At 35.6% G+C, this 16,415-nt stretch overlaps 1 protein-coding gene across 1 annotated transcript in view; it reads left to right on the forward strand.

Annotated features, from left to right (window-relative positions):
* The window catches only part of LAMC1 (laminin subunit gamma 1), a 165,530-nt gene that overhangs the window by 7,503 nt on the left and 141,612 nt on the right, over window positions 1–16,415 (forward strand). The window lies entirely within an intron of this gene.

Genomic DNA, 16,415 nt, shown 5'->3' on the forward strand with positions numbered 1-16,415 from the left:
AATTGATCTATACTTGTTTATCAAGTCCAGGTACTTAACAACTTTTTGATTTGGGTGTGAGGAAAGCTTGAAAAGTGATAATATGAAGCTCTGGTGAGGGCTGGAGAGGTGGAAGAAAGGAATGTAGGAACAAACAAGTTAGCTATTTACTCATTGTTTTTTCCTTGAGTTATTTATTCCTCTCAGCTTTCTGCTTTCACTTCTACTCCTCTCACTTCTTCATTTGCAGTCTGCTTTTTGACCTCATTGTTATTGAAACTGCCTTCTGCAAAATTATCATTGATCTCTTAATTGCTAGATATGTTGATATCTTCTTAGACCTAATCCTTCTTGACCTCTCTCCTGCATTTGACAGTCTTGGTTACCCTCTCCCTTCTACTTTTTCTCTGGGTTTTTGTGACACTGTTCTCCTAGTTCACCATCTGCCTGCATTGTTCCTTTTCAGTCTGTCTGCCTTGTTGGTTCATCATCCTTATCGTGCAGGATTTATTGTGGGTGTTCCTCGAGTCTTGTACTTGGTCTTTTCTCTTTCTGTACTCTTCAGCATCATTATCGGCTCTCAGGGTTTTGAATATATATATATATGTATATATACATATATATATGCATACATACACATATGTATCTATGCAAATTGCTCTCCCATCTCCATATCAAGTTCCAGTCTTTCCTGCAAGCTTCAGTGTCACCATTTGCTTGTCTGTTATTTTAAACTAGATATTAAGTAGCTATCTTAAACCCAGTGTATCTAAAACTGAACATTCTCTTTCCCCACCTATCTTCAAACATTCCCCATGTCTGATGAAGACATTACCAGGCTTTACTGTTTCGGTTTCCTACTCTTAGTATTATACTTGACTGCATACCTCATCAACTTTTGCTCAGGTTATTGCAACAACCTCCCAATTGGAGTCTCTGCCTCGTCTCTTTCCACTCCAGTCCATTCTATGCATGTTGCCAAAGTAGTTTATTTGCAGATTTAAGTGCAGATTTGACCCTGTGAGACTCCTTTACTCAAATAATTCCAATGGCTTTTATTTTTAATTTGAAAATTTTTTATTAAAATTAATTAATTTAGAATATTTTTCCATGGTTGCATGATTCATGTTCTTTCCTTCCCCTCCTCTTAGCCCCCTTCCATAGCCAACAAGAAATTCCACTGGGTTTTACATGTGTCATTGATCAAGACCTATTTCCATATTATTGATATTTGCACTAGGATGATCATTTAGAGTCTACATCCTCAATCATATCCCCATCGACCCATGTAGTCAAGCAGTTGTTTTTCTTCTGGGTGTCTACTCCCACAGCTCTTTCTCTGGATGCGGATAGCATTCTTTTTCATAAGTCTCTCAAACATGTTTTGTATTATTGCATTGCTGCTAGTAGAGAAGTTCATTATATTCGACTGTGCCACAGTGTATCCATCTTTGTGTATGATGTTTTCCTGGTTCTGCTCCTTTCCCTACGCATCAATTCCTGGGGGTCATTCCAGTTCACATGGAATTTCTCCAGTTCATTATTCCTTTCAGCACAATAGTATTCCACCACCATCAGATACCACAATTTGTTCAGCTATTCCCCAATCAATTTTCCAATTTTTTGCCACCACAGAGAGTGTGGCTATAAATATTTCTGTACAAGTCTTTTTCCTTATTATCTCTTTGGAGTATAAACTCAGCAGTGGTATGGCTGGATCAAAGGACAGGCAGTCATTTAGGACCCTTTGGGCCTAGTTCCAAATTGCCATCCAGAATGGTTGGATCAATTCACAATTCCACCAGCAATGCATTAATGTCCCAATTTTGCAATGGCTTTCTTTTGCTTCTAAAATAAAATAAAAATTTGTTTGGGTTTGAAAGCCTTTCACAGCCTTGTCCCAACATACCTTTCCAGCTTCATTGGAAAACACTCCCATTTCTTATACTAGTCTAAAAGACCTTCATTTTCTTCAGATCACATATGACAGCCAGACTCTTCTGTCTCTGCTTTTCTTCTAACCATCCCCCATGTTGGAATGTACTCTTCCTCCCTCATAATCATGGCTTCTTTCCCCCCCCCCCCCTTACAGATAGAAACAGTTTTCAACAATTGTTTTCTACACAAATTCTCTTATTCCCTGAGTTGGTAAATAATCTGATGTTATACCAATGTTGTCATGCAATACATATTTCTATATTCTCCATAAGACATATAGTACATACAAGAAAAAACTCATGAAGGAAGAAATAAAGTGAAAAATAGTATGCTTCAATCTGCCTTCACTGATAATTCCTTTTATGACTGTGGATGGCATTTTTCATTATGAGTCCTTTGGAGTTATTTTTAGTCTGTGCGTTGCTAATAACAATTAAGTCCTTCACAATATTTCTGTTATTATGGACAGTATTCTTCTAGTTCTCATTTTGCATTAGTTCATGTAAGTCCAATTTTTTCTGAAATCATCCTTTTCGTCATTTCTTATGGTATAATACTATTCCATTACAACCATATACCACAGCTTGTTTTCCCACTTGATTACACCCCCCCCCTCAGTTTCCAATTCTTTGCCACTACAAAAAGAGTTGCTCTAAATATTTTTGTACATTTATGTGCTGGGAGCCATCAAAGCCATGCTGTTTAACACAGTTGCACGTGGAAACCAGAAGGTCACAAAGTGGCCCCTAGGAAGGATGGAGATACCCACTCAGCTCCACTCTGTGTGACTTCTTTCACTAACATATCTTACTATTGGAATTGCTATGATTATTGTTCTTTCCCTAGCTTCAGGAAAAATATGAGAGCAAAATACTAATGCTCCACATTATCCCCCTAGAATATCACCAAAAGATCATACATACAAAATCAAACCTAAAGACTATCATGGGTTAACTTCTGCTTATGCATATAACTTCTAACAAAGCTGCACTCAAAATTCCCCACCCAATGTACAGGCCTGCAACAAGCTCTCCTGAGCAAGTTTATTAATTACCGTTCAGTATGCCATGCCTCAATGACTTATTTTACCAACTGAAATCTGTCTTGGAAACCCCCAATGTAACATTAGAAAAATGATATAATTAATAGTAACACTATAAGTATATAGAATGATCACAGAAAGTTAATCAAACGATTTGTTAAAAGTTAATGTATCACTTATCCAATTATCTGCATTTGAACATGTATGTTGAATGTAGCTGTTTGCCAAGAAAGTATGTAATCACTGGGGTATAAAAATAAAGCCAACCCTGGGCCTAGAGGAGCAGTTCCATACAGAGCTTGACCCAGGCTGACATTCTCAACTGTCTTCCCATCACTCATTTACGGCTTTGCTGACATACCTAGTCGAGGACCCCCAAAGCCGTGGACAGAGTGGTTCCCGAGATCAAGTCATTCATGTACTTTTCCTTTTTCTTTAATCTTTTTGGAATACAGACCTAGTAGTGGTATGCTGGGTCAAAGAGTATACATAGATTGATGGCCCTTTGGGTATGGTTCCAGATTGCTCTTGTGTAATTAGAAATTTGCACCTCAGGACTCACTCTCCCAGCATACCACTTTTGTTCTCACATTATGTCCTTATGTTTTGGAGATAAAATTTTTGTGTGACCTCTGATTGTGTCTGGTTTGAAAGCTGGCTTTACTCAGGCTTTTACTTTTGCCCTTTCATTTCTTTTACTTCAAGTGACTATTAATAAATATTATAAAATATAATACTTGGAGTTATTGGATATTAATTTTAATCTTACACTCCAGAATTAGTTTGTATTATGTTGTATTAGTTTACAGCTTCACCAATTATGTCACAATTTTTCCACTTTCCCTCTGACATTCGTTGCTTTCTTTTTTGATCATTTTAGCCAATCTGATAGGTGTCTACTTCATGTCTCTTAAAGATGTAGCTCAGGCACCATCTTTTACATAAACCCTTCCTGATTTCCTCCTCTAGGGCTAGAGACCTCCTTCCCAAACTGTCTTGAATTTATCTACTTTGTGTTTGTATATTTATTCACTTTATGCCTCATTATATATTTTGATATGTACTTGTCTCTTATTATAATGGAGAAGCTCCTTATGAGTTAGGGCTTCTATTTTCTTTATACTTGCACAGTGCTTAGCAGGTGATGATTAAAAAGACAAGTTGACTGAGTTTAAGTGATCAGTATATTTAGAATTTGCTTTTAGAAATCCCTTAGACCTCTTCCCCCTTAAATTTTTTTTTCTACTAGGTAGTGGATCAGAAGAGGGGAACCTGTGATTCACAGTTAACTTTCATTCAAAGAGAAACCTTGAAGATCATTTAGTCCAGCCCCTTTTTTTAATTGATGAGGAAATAGACTTGAAGAATTTAAGTGATTTGCCCAAGGTCATGAGGAAAGTTAATGACAGGGCTCCTGCTAGAAATTAGGTCTTCTGCTGTTACAAGTCTAGTGTTCTTTCCATTACATCATGCTCTCTCCTAACTCCCTCCCTATTGACTCCCTATTATCCTCCCTATTATCCAGAAGGCACTGGAGAAAACTTGTAGAAAAGCATCCATATAAGCACCAATGTATTGCTTATAGATAAGATAGTGTATGTAGTGGTTTGCCTGAGCTTGCTGTGTAGGAAGTGTGCTGAGAGCACAGCTGCTTTTTGTCTTTTTACCTTACTTTAAGCAGGTAATGACTTTGGTTGATAATTTTGTGGTTTGAAGTGGGTGAAATAACAGGTTTCTTTGTGGTTTTGGTGCATATTCAAGGAATTCTTTAAGACTTTCTGCTTGGTATGTATTCTGGTCAAAATTGTGGCTTTTATTCAACTTGTCATTTAATTCAGTGGTGAAAGCCTAAAAATTTTTTTCTTTTTTAAACTGTCAACAAAAGAGGCTTTTTCTAGACTCTTGTTAATCAATACTGGATATATAAAGACAAAAATGGAAACAGTAGTTACTCCTCAAGATGATTACAGTCTTTGGGTGGAGAGGACATGCACATAATGTGTGCAAAATAAAATGTATATTTTTTGAGGGAAGGCATTAGTAGTTAGGAAATTCGAACTGATTTAATATAGAAAGTGAACCTTAAAAAGAGTTTTAAAGGAAACATGGAGGGCCATTTTATTATTCTGTATTTAATTAACATCAAATAAGTTGAACATTGCCATATGTCCCCCGTTTTTCCCCCAACTTTTCATCCCACCTCCTTTGAAAGTAAACTAAATTCCATATATTCAATATGTATAGATATGGAAAAGAAATCCCCTTCTTGATTGTGTCAGAAAGTGTATGCATAATTCTGTACTTCCAGTTTATTACCTCTCTATCAAGAAGTAAGTAGAGGGTTTCTTCACTGGTCTTTTAAAATGGTGGTTTGGCATTGCATTGATTAGTGTTCAGTCTTTCAAATTTGTTTTTATTTACAATGTTATTGTATAAATTATTCTCCAGATTCTGCTCAGTTCACTTTGTCTTCCCAAGTTTGTCTGAAACAATTCCTTCTGTTATATCTTAAAGCACAGCAATATTATATTACATTCATATAAAATTTGTTTAGGTTTTTCCTTTCTGGCACCATCCCCTTAATTTCCATTTCTTTGCTACTACAAAAAAAGGTGCTTTAGATATTTTTGTATATTTGAATAAAATAAGAGGTTCTAAAAGCACAGAGGTGAGAAGGGAGTGCCTTCTAATAATTCCACAGCATCTTTTTATTTTAGTAATCTTGTTTTTAAAAAAGGGTTTTGTGGTTAATAATTGTTCCTTTATAGAAGTTAAATAACTGTTTCTTTAATGACTTGTAGAATTTTCCTAGGCATTGAATACATGCTCATTACAGTTCCTAGTTTGCAGGCTTTGTTTCTTACTTTAGCTAAGCTCTTCAATTCATTCTTTGTTACTTGTTGCTTCTGTACATTTCTTTAGAAATTGGTTGGTGAGTTCCCTATGTGTCAACATTGGTTGGTTTGGACAAATCCCATTTTTTCATTCTCATTGGAATAATTTTGTTTTCCTGTTTTGTGTTTTGAGGTACAAGGTAATGCAGTAGAGAGAAGTCTGCACCTGAAATCAGGATGACCCATTTATATATGGCTTCAGACACTTCTTGTGTGACCTGGGCAAGTCCTTTCTTCAACTGTAAAATAGGGTTAAAAAAGAAGACTCAGTAATTGATTGGCTCTGTGGGTTGAGTGAGGAGTTGAGGGTGACAGGTAGGTTACAAACTTGGGTGACTGGAAGGATAATAGTATGAAGATTTGGAAGAAGATAGGGTTTGAGAAGAAAGATACTGAGTTCTGTTTTGGGGTATAATGAATTTGAGATGCCTCATATGCTCCTTAAAATGTCCATTACCCTTTGAAAGTTCTTTTGTACTTTGAAATATTCAGTAGGTATTTGGTGACATGACTGGTATTCGGGACAGGAACTATGGTTTGCTGGAATTTTGAAGTCATTTGCTTAGGGGATAGGGGAATCAATGAGGTTCTAAATGAGAGTATCTAGAACAAAGAGATAAAGTTTAGGGGTATATATAAATTTGAGACTAAACATATATGATGTCTAGCAAAGAAGAGTGAAGAGGAACAATTAACCAGGTAGGAAACGAACCAGAAGAGAACAGTGTCACAAAAGCCCAGAAACGAGAATATTTTGGAAGGGCGAATGTTGTCAAAGCATTATTAAATGTTTAAGAGAGGTCAAACTATCAGATGTAACAATGAAAAGATGATTGGTAATTTTTGAAAGAGTACTTTGATTTGCTCAGATACTTCTCAGCTGTGTGACCCTGGGCAAGCCACTTAACCCCCATTTTAAACCCTTACCACTCTTCTGCCTTGGAACCAATACACAGTATTGATTCCAAGATGGAAGGTAAGGGTTTAAACAGAAAAAAAAAAAAGAGTACTTTGATTTGATTCAAGGTTGGAAATCTTAATTTCAAAGGGTTGAAAAATGAGGGAAGAGGAAATGAAGATGAGTATAGACAGCTTTTTCTAAGATTTTGGTTGTTGGAGGAGTAAGATACTGGATGATAATTTGTGGAGATGATACTGTCTAATGCTTTGCTAAATAATAGTTACTCATACATTTTAGTGGCAGCCACGCTTTCATTGCTCTGAATTTTTACTCCAATGGCTTTTTTCCAGTTCACCTTTATTAAACTTTATTCAACAAGGTGCTTTTAGGATGTCCTCTTACCCTACATTATATGTTCTCTATTTTCTTTGCTTGGAATGATAGTAAAAGTGGTAGACAAAAAGCCTTTGGTTAGTTAATTAATTTGGATGGAAAGTGCTTCTCTCAAGAATACATAGCTTTACTAGTAGGAATAATTAATAATTTTAGCAAAGTTGCAAGATACAAAATAAGCCCACATACATCATCAGATTTCAATATTTTTCTATTTCTATATATTTTCTACTTCTATTTCTATATGTTTTTATATTTTTATATATTTTCTACATATTTTCTATTTCTATATATTTTCAACAAAACTGAGCATCAAGAGTTAGAAAGAGAAACTCCATTTAAAATCACTCTAGACCATATAAAATATTTTGGAATCTGTCTGCCAAGACAAACTCAGGAATTATATGAACTACAAAACACTTCACACAAATAAAAGAATACATAGCTTTATAGACAAATCTCCATGATATGTGCTTTTCAGGCTACCAAAAAAAAAATTAAGCTTTATTTCTTAGTCTGCTGGAGCTAACAATCTGCTTGGAGAGGTAAAACATGACATCATCTAAGTTTAATTAGTATAGGTGAAAGGTGAAAGATATAGTAGGAACTTGATAAAAGAATGAAGATTAAATAGCGTGGTTTGAAATTAGCCAGAATTCTCTTTTTGGATGAATATCCAGGTAGTCTTGGAAGAAGTTATGAATGGATCAATAAAAGCATTTTAAAAGATACTGATACATGCAGGAACTTGAACAAGAATGAAACACAATCTTTTTCCTATAGAAACTCCTTTAAGTTCTAATTCTTCTTGGGGAGGAAATGACACACAGTAAATATGTGACAATACTCCTGGGGGGGTCAGGGAGAATCAGGAAATTCCTTTTGTAAGAGATAACTTTTGATCCAGTCTTGAAGGAAACTAGGGATTTACTAAGAGGTAGAAGTGAGTTGGCAGTCCAGTCCCTACATGGTAGACACTTTGTAAAGGCACAAGGACAGGAAATGAAAGACTGTATGTGAGAAACATTAAATAGGCCTGGCTCACTAGAGTATAAAGTATGTGATGGAGAGTAATGTAGAGTAAACCTGGAAGGATAGATTGGAGCCTTTTTTTGTGAATAACTCTTTACATTTATTGAAATTGAAACACAATGAGGACAGCTGGGTGGCTTAGTGGATTGAGAGCCAGGCCTAGAGATGGAGAGCCTAGGTTCAAATATGACCTCACACACTTCCTAGCTGTGTGACCCTGTGCAAGTCACTTAATCCCCATTGCCTAGCCTTTACCTCTCTTCTGCCTTGGAACCAATACACAGTATTGATTCTAAGACAGAAGGTAAGGTTTAAAAAAAAATTTAAACACAAGAAACTACCTAGTGAAGGACACAGATTGGTATAGAGAAGAGTTTTTAAACAACAACTTAAAAATATTTTGGTAACTTAATCTCAACATAATTGATTTTCCTTTGTAATCTTTTTTATTTTATATATTTAAAAATGTTCCAAGAAAGGATCCATAGCATCCAAATGCTTAAGAATCTTTATTATAGAGTTGTTATAAGGACATTCTTGGAAGGAGGACTAGCAGATTGTTAAGGCAACTTTTAATTTAATTTTTTAAATTTTTATTTAAAAATATTTTTCCATGTTTGCATGATTCATTTTCTTTCCCTCCCCTCTTCCCTCCTCCCTCCCAGGGCTGACAAGCAATTCCACTGGGTTGTACAAATATCATTTGATATTTATTTCCATATTACTCATTTTGCTATATAGCAATCTTTTAAAGCCAAAACCCCAAATCAATACACATATAGTAGTAGACCTCGGTAACCGAGAATGACGATTGTCTTTGTGCGTTTTCATCTATGGAGAATAGATGAGTGTGCACAAAGACACTTGTGTGTGAAGGAGATTTAAGTGGAAAAGTCGGTGCACAGAGACAGTCCCACTCTCTCAGCATTGGAAGCCTGGGTTCAGTGGCACGAAAAGTCGTTACACCTGGAGACTTCCTCAGCTGCATTGGATGGCCGTGTTGTCTTTTGTGCTCCAACACGCCCTGAGCACTCCACAGTGCTTTGCTGCGTCGCCCTCTCAGCCGTTGAACCTTCTTATTGGTTTCTTCCGCCTGTTCGGCCGAAGCAGTCTTCACATGCTGGGTGAGCAAAGCCCTAGTTCACCAGGGGTCCACGACCCGATGGTTACCCTCACAAGGTTTAGCCGGCCTGTCGAAGCCGTTGCCCGGGGTGTGGCCGCTGCCACATGCTAGCAGCTACTGGGAGCCACAAGTGAGAGCTGGGTGTCAGGTGGGGGTCAGAGGCTGGAGAGCTGCCCTAAGAGGGCACGACAAGCCCTCCATACCAGAGATACTACCCCTCCCTGAGCACCCCACAAGTGATAAATGATAACATTCTTTCATCACAATAGTATTACATCACCATCATATACCACAATATGTTCAGCCATTCCCCAAAGGACACCCCTTCGTTTTCCAATTTTTGCCACCACAGAGCGTGGCTTTGAATATTTTTGTACAAGTGTTTTTCATTATTATGAAAAATACAAACCCAGGAGTGGTATTGCTGGATCAAAGGACATGCACTTTAAGGCAGCTTTTTAAAAGAGTTGTGTGGTTGAAAGTTGGAGACAGTGAAGTTAAGGAGAAAGAATGTTATATTTAGTCAGACAATCTCATTGTGGATCCTGGTTGTGTTATTCCCTAAAGGAACATGGGCAACTCATTTAACTTGTCATCAGTTTTCTGTTGTAATAGAGCTAGACTGAGGTCCCTTCTAACTCTAAATCTCCCTTATGAAGGTGAGTTTGAGTATGTGGTGGAAAGGAGAACCTATTGATAAAAGGCCTTGAACAGTTTAGATAACTGTGGAAAATGTCAAAACAAAGAACAAAATCCATTTCTTAGTCAAAATACTATTTATCTACATAGTCTGCTTTTAAAAGAAAAACGGCCAAAATTGTGAAAGTCTATTGGGGAGTTAGGGGGATGGAACAATTTTTTTTCACATTTTTCTCTTTTATGCCATGTGGCTCTAAAGCTTTGATGCCATAATTTGTAAAGCAGCATGGTTGAATTGGAAAAACTTAGAGCAATTCAAAAAGGAATTTCATAGGAATTAATAAAACTGTAGATTAAATCCCTGAGATTTGTCAGTGTATGCTGATAGGTAAAAGTATTACTTTGCTATTTCCCAAAAGGTAGTCAATGCTTTTATTTTATCCAAGGAAATGCTACCTTATCTCTTCCTATCTTATCCAAGATTCCTTTCTGACTGTGAGAATTGCTGAGTCTGGTTCAGTTTCTGACTTTTATCTATCATCACTAAAGATAAAATGACCTTACTAGTGCCCCAGGTTCTATTTAGTTTCTTCTTTATTGCTAGTTTATTCTAATTTTTAATGTGGTTTCAGGCAGTTTGATCTTACTTTGCTAATTGGGGGAGGGGGGAAAAGGAAAGGAAAGCAACAAATATATAAATTAAAGGTTTGCCAATAAGATCCCCAAAGATGTTCTTTGAGCAGACAAAAAAAAAATCATGGAAAATGGTGCTAGTCTTGCTGATATAAATCCCCAATAGGTTGACCAGGTAAGAAAAAGCAACAGAAGATTTCAGACTCCTTAATACCCAGTTAATGTGTTCAGTCACGTGGTAGGTATTTTAAAAAACATTAGCTTTGCTCTTTGATGAAAAGTTCATAGTTCCCATTTGCTAAAATTTAATCATTTGCTTTCTTTTCTTCCTTTTTTTCCATGTCTCACTACAGTCCAGTGTATTCCTTTTTCCTTACCTCTTCCAAAACTAGGAAGGAAAGCTCAAGGATTCTGATATATACTTATTTTTTCTCTTTAGCCCTTTCTTTTCCTTCTCTTTTCAACAAAACATTGGCAGTCTGACATGACCATCATTACATGTGCCACTGGGGCTTCTGCTTTTAAATAGACAAGCTCTATGAATATTATTACAAGTATTTGTGATCTCACATTCAGTGAAGATATATGTGTGTGTGTGTGTGTGTGTGTGTAATAAATAAACATAAACATTCACACACTCAGTTTTCTTATTTTATGGAGAAGGGCAGTAAGGAGGCAGCTAATTGGCACAGTGGATGGAGAGCTAGACCTGGGGTCAGAAAGACCTGAGTTCAGTTCCTGCTTCAGACATTTATTAGTTTGTGACCTTTGGCAAGTCACTTAGTCCTGTTTATCTCAGTTTCCTCATCTGTAAAATGAGCTGGAGAAGGAAATGTCAAATCACTCCAGTATCTATGCCAAGAAAACCCCAGATGGGGTAATAAAGAGTTAGACATGACTGAAATTATGGAAGAACAATAACAAGGTAGAAGGGATGGCCCTTTCTACACAGTTGCAATGACCCTGGGTAGTTGCATAAAAAGCTTTTGTCTGCAATACTGGTTATAGAGGAGTATGGGTAATGTTCTAATCCTTTCTCATTAGCTTTCTCAAAGAGAACAAAGGAATTCTAAGCATGTCCTAGAAAAAGAGATTCACTGTCTTTGAAAAGGGAGACAATGAAAATTGATTAACTTCTTATGCTTACTGTTACTTGTGATGGGTATATGGACTTGAATGTGTTCATACATCACAGAAATGATGATCAGGTAAGGGAGGAAATAAATTATGCTTAGAATTATGGCTAAATTATAAATTTAAATTATGACCAAAGTGCATTAACTACTTGAAAATTTTTGATGCTCTTACCTAGGACTGTTAGAAAGTCAGTGGTGACTATAAGAATAGTTAGTTGATTTTAGTAAATGATCTCATCTCATTAGGATTCTATTTTTCCTCAATTAAACATTTTAGGAAGTGCTATTTTGTACAAGGTTTTACTGTGTCAGGAGTCATCAATATCAAGCTAAATAATAGTTGATACTTATATGTAGTGCTTTTAGGTTTACAAATCAGTGTACATAAATTTTCATTTGGTCCTCACTACAGTCCTGTGAGCTTGATATCTGCATTTAGGGAAACTGAGATTCAAAGGATCTCAAAGTCTTGTTGGGACTATATATAGGACAATATACAAATTAGAATGTGTTAAGTACATAGAAGAGATACAGAGTTTTGTGAATAATTCAGAGAGAGTTCAAAATACTGGTTTGGGAAAGATGGCACCAAGATGGATATTCAAGGAAGAGAAGAGTTTCAACAGGTAGAGATTTGTTGTTGAGGAGTTGGAATTGGGGGTGGGTAGAGAGTTCACTCTAGATGTGGAGTATGAATGAGTTTTCTGCAGGGAAAAATTTAGGTGAATAGCAGGTAATGCAGTTGGGAGGGAAGATATAGAGTACATGCATAGAAAAGGTAACATGAGATATTTCCTTTTTTGGGTTTTTTTATTCAGAATTCATTTGATAAAATTGATTCACTTGGGAGTCAGATGATCTGAGTTCAAATTCTGTTGGCACTGTGTGACCCTAAGAAAGTTACTTAATTTATTTCGATCTCAATTTCCTTGTCTGTAGGGATAAGAGAACCTAACTCACAGGATTATGAGGACAAAGTGAGATGACATATAAAATGCTATGTAAACTATGTATGTATGTACTATTTGAAACTATTTCTCATTAGTGATTATCAAATATTTAGAACCCCATGCAAGAAAATTTGAAGGTTTGGGGTATGCTCTAAAGCTTTCATGAACACCTGCAAAGCAGCTATAATGAGATTTTGTTTACTTAGTATTGCTATAATAACTCATAATTTGTTTACATATTTTACAGAATTTAACATATAAAGCTAAGAAGTGAGCTCTAGTATTGGGGCTCCTGGTAAACTGGCTCGATTCAGTTTTGTATGAACATTGATAAGGAATATAGTTTTAGGTCTAAATTTTTTACGTAAGAACACCTATCCTCTGTTGGTTTATGATGCTAATTTGAATGGTTCTAGGTATCACCAAATGGGATTAATTACAGTTATTAACATAATATCTAGATATTTGGAGAACACAGAATGACTTTCAGTGGTGCATATGTATGTATAAATCTATGTTTTCCAGTTTCTGTATCCATAGTCTTTTGAGGAGATTTCTCTGTTTGATCTGGAAAATAAAATGTTTATTATTTAAAAAAATAAAGTCGTTTGAGTTAGCATTGATATTTCTGTGAGAGAAGGGAGACACAACTTTGAGTTCCCAGGGATAGATAGGTAGGTAGAATGTTTGTTCAGGAATGACTAGGAACAGATAAAGGTCATTCCATGGATCAAGTAATTTTAAATTATTAAATATGCCATTAATACTGTGTATTAGTAGCCTTTAAACTATGCCTTACCAAATAGACCTTGTCTCTGAAATTCACAGAAATGCCTAGATCCCGGCTGAATTTTTGTCTCTCCTGCTAACATATCTGTTTTTGCTCATTCACCATTGTGTGTTCAATAGCTTGGTCACATCCTTAGGTCCCTTTTATGGGAAACAACTCATGGCATTTAGGACTATGAACACCAAAATGTGTGGTTAGTTGAACAGGAAATCTCAAGGAAGCAAGGTAAGCTTGCCAGAGGAACAAATGATGATAAAAGAAAGGCCATATAGTATTGATACAACTCAAACTTGGGAGGGAAGTAGTTGGTAGGTTTTTGGGCATTCCCACTTTGAAGAGTTGTTCATTTGTAAACCAGTAATGTAAGTCACAGCATGTTTTTTTTTCTTTTCTGAAAAAAATAATTCACTATTTTATTAAAATTCATACAATCATAAAACAAAATAAGATGATTATAAAACATAGGTACCTATGAATTAAAATAACTGAAATAGTAAAAGAATGTGTTGAATGAACTTGTTTCTTGATATAGTTTCTTAAAATCTTGTCATAGTATAAACATAATACTCATATTTTTTCTGCACTTTAAAAATTTCTTTATTAAGTTTTCTTTTTCTCTTTCCCCTGAAAAAAATTTTTTAAAGAAAAAGAGAAGCTCTTTATACATGTATGTATAGTTCAGTAAAATGAATTCTCACATTTGTTTTGTCCAAAAAATGTATATCTTTTTACATTTGAAGTTCTTCATCTCTCTGTCAGGTGAAGAGTAGCATGTTTAAACTTCATTCTTTTGGATTTCTGATTTATCATTTAATTGATTGTTGTTATAAAGTTATAAAGCTGTTTTTTCTTCATAATATTATCATTATGTGTATTCTGCTAGTTTGTCTCACTTTGCATCAGTTCAGAGGTATTCCTTGTTTTTTCTTAAAACTGTCCCATTTAGGCCTTTCTTATGGGACAATAATATTTGCACTACATTCATTTGCAATATACTTAGCTATTTCCCAAAAGAATGATATCTCCTTAATTTTTTCTCTTAAATTTATTGGTTTTTTTTGGGGGGGGGTAAAAGTCTGGTAGAGTAATAGCAGGGTATAACTTTCCAAGTTAATCCACAAAAGCATGTTTAATCTATAGCCATATTGTAGTCAATACAGAAGAAAAAGAAGAAAACAAATTCTGTGCTTTTCGATGCGAGTATGTATTTTTATACACATATATGAAACTGCTATGTGGATGAAGATTAGCTCTTTGAAAAAACATTGGGAACTCTCATTTAGCATTGGTGATTTTTTTTAACTTAAGTTTTTAATTTTTGGTGAGGTAAATATTGACTTTGGAATATTTCAAGTTGCTATTTTCATTTCTCCAAATTGCAAAATTTTGAATTTGGAAGAGAGAAAAGTGGGGAAGAGAACAGCAAGACCTTTAGATTGTGCCAAACATTTTCTGTTGATTTTCTTCTTACATTAGCAAGATAGGCAAGAAATGGAGTGACTTATAATCATAGAAAGTGTTTGTTTATTAGGAAAGACTCACTGAACTATGCTGATCAGGAAGGCTCTAAAGTGAAATTTGAGGAGGGGAGAAAATTGTCAAAATAACTACAACAAAGGATAATAGGTACATCTACAGGAGGAAGAACGATAAGGAACTAATAATGATGGAGGGAAATTTAATAATTCTTAGGGGATAAATAACTTATAAGTTGGTCAAAAATAATATTTATGACCTCATCTCCTACATATACATAGAATGTGGGGAAGACAGTGGACTTGAAAATTTTAACCTAACATGGATATTAGTGGGAAATGAGAGACTCCTGAATTTAATATGAAAGTATTTTGGACAAAAGAAAAATTTAACAAATGAGGAAGATACAGTGAAATGATCCAAGGTAGGAAGGAGAACAGTGTTTGCTGCCGAGCCTCTGATTACCTTACCATTTGCAGTTGAACTTTGGACAACCTCACTACTTTCTATTAGTTTGTATTTCAGAGTCTTTGAGAGTGGCCACTATTTGCCCTGTTGTCCTTAAGTTTTGTAGCACTGTACAGTTGTCCCTCACTATATTGTGGTTCACTTATCATGGCTTCACTGTATCGTGGGTTTTTAAAAAAAAAAATCTAATTCTGTATTGTGGAGTTTTCACTATGTCATGGGATTTTGTAGATCAGTGGAAATGCAGTATGCCACTACTACTTGCGCAAGTTCGCCAACGTGAGATTGTACACTGGACACTGATGGCTGATGAAGTGAACGGCAACTAAACACAGGGCTACTATGTTCCATATCCTGGGCGCTGATTGGATCAGTGACTGTAGCATCAGTCTGTTTGCTCTCCTGCATTGTGCCCATATATTCAGAAAGTGTTTAAGAGCATATGAAGTGTTTATAAGAGTATGGGAAAGGTTAATAAGTGTGTGGAAAAGATTTATAGGAGAGTGAAAAGGGTTTATAAAGCGTTAAAATAGATATAAATAATAAAATAAATATAACATTGCTATTTTGTGGATTTTCACCTATCACGGGGATCTCTGGAACTTAACTCCTTTGATAGGTGAGGGATCACTATACACTTATATCCTCAGCTCCCTTGGCCTAGATGTGAGTAGATCCAGAGTTTTGCTAGTTTCCCAATTTATCCTATATATATTTTGTTTGTACATAGTAATTTGTATGTTATCTCCTCCATTAATTAGGCTGAGAGTTTTCTTGAGAGCAGAGAATTTTTTTTTGGCCTTTATTTGTATTCTCAGAACTTAACACAGTGTCTGGCACATAGTAGATGTTTAATAAATACTTGTTGACTTGTTCAGACTGTATCTTCTCTTAGAGCCTCCCATATTTCTTTTCTCAACTGAGGACTTGGCTACTTTACTGAGAAAATTGAGGCCATTCAATATTACTTTACTCCTCTTCATTTAAAAATCTCTTGACCTTAATCATCTCTCACTCTTTC

This window comes from Monodelphis domestica, chromosome 2 (genome assembly GCF_027887165.1).
Source record: "Monodelphis domestica isolate mMonDom1 chromosome 2, mMonDom1.pri, whole genome shotgun sequence".
Classification (NCBI taxonomy): Eukaryota; Metazoa; Chordata; class Mammalia; order Didelphimorphia; family Didelphidae; genus Monodelphis; species Monodelphis domestica.